Source organism: Perca fluviatilis, chromosome 17, assembly GCF_010015445.1.
Source record: "Perca fluviatilis chromosome 17, GENO_Pfluv_1.0, whole genome shotgun sequence".
Lineage (NCBI taxonomy): Eukaryota > Metazoa > Chordata > Actinopteri > Perciformes > Percidae > Perca > Perca fluviatilis.
This window is the reverse complement of record NC_053128.1, coordinates 37,247,696-37,255,606: the sequence shown is the minus strand read 5'-3', so window position 1 is coordinate 37,255,606 and position 7,911 is coordinate 37,247,696. Positions and strand designations below refer to the sequence as shown.

The following is a 7,911-nucleotide window of genomic DNA, read 5'->3' as shown; positions in this document are numbered from 1 at the left end:
GTTTTTGGTTTATTTGGTATTTCATGTTGAACCGTGAGACGTTAACGTATAAAACCCCGTGTGTTACGCCCACACAGACTCATGCAACACATTGCACTGTCAATAACGAAAACATACAAAAATAAAGATATTATTTACATCTCGCAGTGAAAAACATCCAGAAATTATTTTTTTGGGGGGGCTTTTTATCCCTTTATTTCAGAGTGACAGAGTGACAGTGGATAGACAGGAAAGGTGGGAGAGAGAGATGGGGGATGACACGCAGCAGAGGGCCACAGGTCGGACTCGAACCTGCACCGCTGCAAAGGACTCAGCGTACATGGGGCGCACGCTCTTACTGGGTGAGCTAGAGACCCCCAGAAATGAATGTGAAGTGAAACAATGACCTGATGTTCTTTTATTTTTACAGTAACAGTCACATCTGTACATATCTGTCTGAACTCTCCTCGGCTCTACCTTTACATCTCAGGCTGCTGAACCTAACTTCTGTTCAGAGAAGAGGGAGTTTTCTCCCGGGCGTTAAAGGATAAATTCATTTAATTTCCAACATTTTCCAACTTTATTTCCCATGTTTTTGTGTCTAAGCCAAGGACCCCTTAATTTAACTGAAAGAGAGACAGACAGAGCAGGGACCCCCTACCACATACAGCATATTGTCTAAAATTAAGTTGCATATTAAACTGAGCCTACAATAACATGCAGGACTGCCTGAAGCCTTTATACATACCTTTTTTTTGTTTTTGCATAGAATACTAAGCTATTACAGTAAAATAGCCTAATAATTGGTGGCATTATTTTATAAATCATGTTTTAATGTTACACATACACGTGGCAGAGTGAATCCTTATTAACTGTATCTGTGGGTGGCTGCCTTAGTGACTACCTTACCTATAGGCCAGTAAGCAGTGGGGATTTATATTTGCTATTAATAAGTTGGATTCATGTTTGTAATTTTTGAAAAAAACTTACAAAAATTAACAATTATTTGGAGGCTACCCTGCATTGACTCTGAGGGCCTCCTAGGGGTCCCGGACCCCCTGTTGAAGATCCCTGGTTGAGTCTAAGTGGTCCAGAATTAAAACAATACATTAAAACAAGCTGCAATGTAATGTTAAACTTACACTTAGAGTCCACTAAAAGTTCTGTTGTTGCTGCTGACAGACTCAGATTATTATTCTAAGTGTCTGACAACATTATGGGATGGATCCCTACAGAGATAGAGCTTCTAGTTAAAGAGTAAGATCCTTTTAGTTTAACATGAAACAGCCCCGAAATCACCATCACCAAACTCCACCAGACTCCATGTAAATAATCAGGACTTTTAGTGTGTATAGAGCCAGCATATCTCCACCAGACTCCATGTAAATAATAAGGACTTTTAGCGTGTATAGAGCCAGCATATCTCCACCAGACTCCATGTAAATAATCAGGACTTTCAGCGTGTATAGAGCCAGCATATCTCCACCAGACTCCATGTAAATAATAAGGACTTTTAGCGTGTATAGAGCCAGCATATCTCCACCAGACTCCATGTAAATAATCAGGACTTTTAGCGTGTATAGAGCCAGCATATCTCCACCAGACTCCATGTAAATAATCAGGACTTTTAGTGTGTATAGAGCCAGCATATCTCCACCAGACTCCATGTAAATAATAAGGACTTTTAGCGTGTATAGAGCCAGCATAACTCCACCAGACTCCATGTAAATAATAAGGACTTTTAGCGTGTATAGAGCCAGCATATCTCCACCAGACTCCATGTAAATAATAAGGACTTTTAGTGTGTATAGAGCCAGCATATCTCCACCAGACTCCATGTAAATAATAAGGACTTTTAGCGTGTATAGAGCCAGCATATTTCCACCAGACTCCATGTAAATAATCAGGACTTTTAGTGTGTATAGAGCCAGCATATCTCCACATGTAAATGGGTGAATTAAGGGTTTATTTCAACAAAACCAGAGTTGTGATTGTTGGAACAGTGGAAAGATGAACCAAGACGACTTTTGGTAGTTTTATTTAGTTTCTGTCCACTTTGAATGAAGTGTGTTTTACGATGATAAAAGTCCTGATTATTTACATGGAGTCTGGTGTAGTTTAGTGAACGCAATTTCACAGATGTCAAAAGGCAACAAAAACCTTGAAAACTCAACACAAATGTAAAAAAAAACATTATAATTGGAGGGGGTTGTAACCATCAGTCACTTAGACACAAACACATAGGAAAATTAGGTTGCAAAAAAACGAAGTTACGCTTTAAACAAACTCTCAGCTGCTCTGCTACATTTCCTCTTGCTGGAGGAATCTTTCCTCGTGTAAATCACTGCAGTTCCTCTCTCTTCTTGCACATAAACTCAACATATCTTCATGTTTTGGCTTCGTCAGTGTCTGACCCACACAGACACCCGAACACATCGCAGGTCTCTGAAAACCTTCAGAGGGGAGACGTTGCAGCGATCCGGCCCATAATGCAACACGGTCCTCAGTGTGTAGAAATGATTAAAGAGACCCACCGATGTCCAGAGACTGAGAGACTCATCTAAATCCTTAAATACTGTCTGATGTCATCACAGATGCATCAACAACCTGCAACACAAGGACATATTTAGGGATAGGTCATCTTTTATTACACCTGTAAGGTCATATTTAGGGATAGGTCATCTTTTATTACACCTATAAGGTCATATTTAGGGATAGGTCATCTATTATTACACCTGTAAGGTCATATTTAGGGATAGGTCATCTATTATTACACCTGTAAGGTCATATTTAGGGATAGGTCATCTTTTATTACACCTGTAAGGTCATATTTAGGGATAGGTCATCTTTTATTACACCTGTAAGGTCATATTTAGGGATAGGTCATCTTTTATTACACCTGTAAGGACATATTTAGGGATAGGTCATCTTTTATTACACCTGTAAGGTCATATTTAGGGATAGGTCATCTATTATTACACCTGTAAGGTCATATTTAGGGATAGGTCATCTTTTATTACACCTATAAGGTCATATTTAGGGATAGGTCATCTATTATTACACCTGTAAGGTCATAATTAGGGATAGGTCATCTTTTATTACACCTGTAAGGTCATATTTAGGGATAGGTCATCTATTATTACACCTGTAAGGTCATATTTAGGGATAGGTCATCTTTTATTACACCTGTAAGGACATATTTAGGGATAGGTCATCTTTAATTACACCTGTAAGGTCATATTTAGGGATAGGTCATCTTTAATTACACCTGTAAGATCATATTTAGGGATAGGTCATCTATTATTACACCTGTAAGGTCATATTTAGGGATAGGTCATCTATTATTACACCTGTAAGGACATATTTAGGGATAGGTCATCTTTTATTACACCTGTAAGGTCATATTTAGGGATAGGTCATCTATTATTACACCTGTAAGGTCATATTTAGGGATAGGTCATCTTTTATTACACCTGTAAGGTCATATTTAGGGATAGGTCATCTTTTATTACACCTGTAAGGTCATATTTAGGGATAGGTCATCTTTTATTACACCTGTAAGGTCATATTTAGGGATAGGTCATCTTTTATTACACCTGTAAGATCATATTTTGGGATAGGTCATCTTTTATTACACCTGTAAGGTCATATTTAGGGATAGGTCATCTATTATTACACCTGTAAGGTCATATTTAGGGATAGGTCATCTTTTATTACACCTGTAAGGTCATATTTAGGGATAGGTCATCTTTTATTACACCTGTAAGGTCATATTTAGGGATAGGTCATCTTTTATTACACCTGTAAGGTCATATTTAGGGATAGGTCATCTTTTATTACACCTGTAAGGTCATATTTAGGGATAGGTCATCTATTATTACACCTGTAAGGTCATATTTAGGGATAGGTCATCTTTTATTACACCTGTAAGGACATATTTAGGGATAGGTCATCTTTTATTACACCTATAAGGTCATATTTAGGGATAGGTCATCTATTATTACACCTGTAAGGTCATATTTAGGGATAGGTCATCTTTTATTACACCTATAAGGTCATATTTAGGGATAGGTCATCTATTATTACACCTGTAAGGTCATATTTAGGGATAGGTCATCTATTATTACACCTGTAAGGTCATATTTAGGGATAGGTCATCTATTATTACACCTGTAAGGTCATATTTAGGGATAGGTCATCTTTTATTACACCTGTAAGGTCATATTTAGGGATAGGTCATCTTTGATTACACCTGTAAGGACATATTTAGGGATAGGTCATCTTTTATTACACCTGTAAGGTCATATTTAGGGATAGGTCATCTATTATTACACCTGTAAGGTCATATTTAGGGATAGGTCATCTTTTATTACACCTATAAAGGTCATATTTAGGGATAGGTCATCTATTATTACACCTGTAAGGTCATATTTAGGGATAGGTCATCTTTTATTACACCTGTAAGGTCATATTTAGGGATAGGTCATCTTTTATTACACCTGTAAAGGTCATATTTAGGGATAGGTCATCTATTATTACACCTGTAAAGGTCATATTTAGGGATAGGTCATCTATTATTACACCTGTAAGGTCATTATTTAGGGATAGGTCATCTATTATTACACCTGTAAGGACATATTAAGGGATAGGTCATCTTTTTATTACACCTGTAAGGTCATATTTAGGGATAGGTCATCTTTTATTACACCTGTAAGGTCATATTTAGGGATAGGTCATCTATTATTACACCTGTACGGTCATATTTAGGGATAGGTCATCTTTTATTACACCTTGTAAGGACATATTTAGGGATAGGTCATCTTTTATTACACCTGTGCTGTAAGGTCATATTTAGGGATAGGTCATCTTTTATTACACCTGTAAGGACATATTTAGGGATAGGTCATCTTTATTACACCTGTAAGGACATATTTAGGGATAGGTCATCTTTTATTACACCTGTAAGGTCATATTTAGGGATAGGTCATCTTTTATTACACCTGTAAGGACATATTTAGGGATAGGTCATCTTTTATTATACCTGTAAGGACATATTTAGGGATAGGTCATCTTTTATTACACCTGTAAGGACATATTCAGGGATAGGTCATCTTTAATTACACCTGTTGAAAGGTCATATTTAGGGATAGGTCATCTATTATTACACCTGTAAGGACATATTTAGGGATAGGTCATCTTTTATTACACCTATAAGGTCATATTTAGGGATAGGTCATCTTTTATTACACCTGTAAGGTCATATTTAGGGATAGGTCATCTTTTATTACACCTATAAGGTCATATTTAGGGATAGGTCATCTATTATTACACCTGTAAGGTCATATTTAGGGATAGGTCATCTTTTATTACACCTGTAAGGTCATATTTAGGGATAGGTCATCTTTAATTACACCTGTAAGGTCATATTTAGGGATAGGTCATCATATTATTACACCTGTAAGGACATATTTAGGGATAGGTCATCTTTTATTACACCTGTAAGGTCATATTTAGGGATAGGTCATCTATTATTACACCTGTAAGGTCATATTTAGGGATAGGTCATATTTTATTACACCTGTAAGGTCATATTTAGGGATAGGTCATCTTTTATTACACCTGTAAGGTCATATTTAGGGATAGGTCATCTTTTATTACACCTGTAAGGTCATATTTAGGGATAGGTCATCTTTTATTACACCTGTAAGGTCATATTTAGGGATAGGTCATCTTTTATTACACCTGTAAGGTCATATTTAGGGATAGGTCATCTTTTATTACACCTGTAAGGTCATATTTAGGGATAAGGTCATCTTTTATTACACCTGTAAAGGTCATATTTAGGGATAGGTCATCTTTTATTTACACCTGTAAAGGTCATATTTAGGGATAGGTCATCTATTATTACACCTGTAAAGGTCATATTTAGGGATAGGTCATCTTTTATTACACCTGTAAGGACATATTTAGGGATAGGTCATCTTTTATTACACCTATAAGGTCATATTTAGGGATAGGTCATCTATTATTACACCTGTAAGGTCATATTTAGGGATAGGTCATCTTTATTATTACACCTGTAAGGTCATTATTTAGGGATAGGTCATCTTTATTACACCTGTAAGGTCATATTTAGGGATAGGTCATCTTTGATTACACCTGTAAGGACATATTTAGGGATAGGTCATCTTTTATTACACCTGTAAGGTCATATTTAGGGATAGGTCATCTATTTATTACACCTGTAAAGGTCATATTTAGGGATAGGTCATCTTTTTATTACACCTGTAAGGTCATATTTAGGGATAGGTCATCTATTATTACACCTGTGAAGGTCATATTTAGGGATAGGTAATCTTTTATTACACCTGTAAGGTCATATTTAGGGATAGGTCATCTTTTATTACACCTGTAAGGTCATATTTAGGGATAGGTCATCTATTATACACCTGTAAGGTCATATTTATTAGGGATAGGTCATCTTTTATTACACCTGTAAGGTCATATTTAGGGATAGGTCATCTATTATTACACCTGTAAGGACATATTTAGGGATAGGTCATCTTTTATTACACCTGTAAGGTCATATTTAGGGATAGGTCATCTATTATTACACCTGTAAGGTCATATTTAGGGATAGGTCATCTTTTATTACACCTGTAAGGACATATTTAGGGATAGGTCATCTTTTATTACACCTGTAAGGACATATTTAGGGATAGGTCATCTTTTATTACACCTGTAAGGACATATTTAGGGATAGGTCATCTTTTATTACACCTGTAAGGTCATATTTAGGGATAGGTCATCTTTTATTACACCTGTAAGGACATATTTAGGGATAGGTCATCTTTTATTACACCTGTAAGGACATATTTAGGGATAGGTCATCTTTTATTACACCTGTAAGGACATATTTAGGGATAGGTCATCTTTAATTACACCTGTAAGGTCATATTTAGGGATAGGTCATCTATTATTACACCTGTAAGGACATATTTAGGGATAGGTCATCTTTTATTACACCTGTAAGGTCATATTTAGGGATAGGTCATCTTTTATTACACCTGTAAGGTCATATTTAGGGATAGGTCATCTATTATTACACCTGTAAGGTCATATTTAGGGATAGGTCATATTTTATTACACCTGTAAGGTCATATTTAGGGATAGGTCATCTTTTATTACACCTGTAAGGACATATTTAAGGGATAGGTCATCTTTTATTACACCTGTAAGGTCATATTTTAGGGATAGGTCATCTATTATTACACCTGTAAGGACATATTTAGGGATAGGTCATCTTTAGTACACCTGTGGGACATATTTAGGGATAGGTCATCTTTTATTACACCTGTAGGGACATATTTAGGGATAGTTCATCTTTAATTACACCTGTAGGGTCATATTTAGGGATAGGTCATCTTTTATTACACCTGTAGGACATATTTAGGGATAGGTCATCTTTTTATTTATTACCTGTAGGACATATTTAGGGATAGGTCATCTTTTATTACACCTGTGGAACCTTATTTAGGGATAGTTCTCTTTAATTACACCTGTAGGTCATATTTAGGGATAGGTCATCTTTTATTACACCTGTGGGACATATTTAGGGATAGGTCATCTATTATTACACCTGTAAAAGGTCATATTTAGGATAGGCCATCTTTTTATTACACCTGTAAGGTAATATTTAGGATAGGTCATCTTTTATTATTACACCTGTGGGACATATTTAGGATAGGTCATCTTTTATTACACCTGTGGGTCATATTTAGGGATAGGTCATCTTTAATTACACCTATGGGACATATTTAAGAATAGGTCATCTTTTATTACACCTGTGGGTCATATTTAGGGATAGGTCATCTTTTTATTACACCTGTGGGACATATTTAGGGATAGGTCATCTTGTACTTCGTTCAGGCA

The 7,911-nt window shown here is 36.0% G+C and overlaps 1 protein-coding gene across 2 annotated transcripts in view; it reads right to left on the bottom strand.

Moving 5' to 3' along the window:
* Positions 1-2,000: 2,000 nt before the first annotated feature.
* Positions 2,001-7,911, bottom strand: part of mfhas1 (malignant fibrous histiocytoma amplified sequence 1) — a 47,834-nt gene continuing 41,923 nt past the window's right edge. For both annotated transcript variants that reach the window (XM_039779860.1, XM_039779861.1), the window contains exon 10: positions 2,001-2,586. The gene's annotated coding sequence lies outside the window, so the exon portion shown is untranslated. The remainder of the gene's footprint in view (positions 2,587-7,911) is intronic.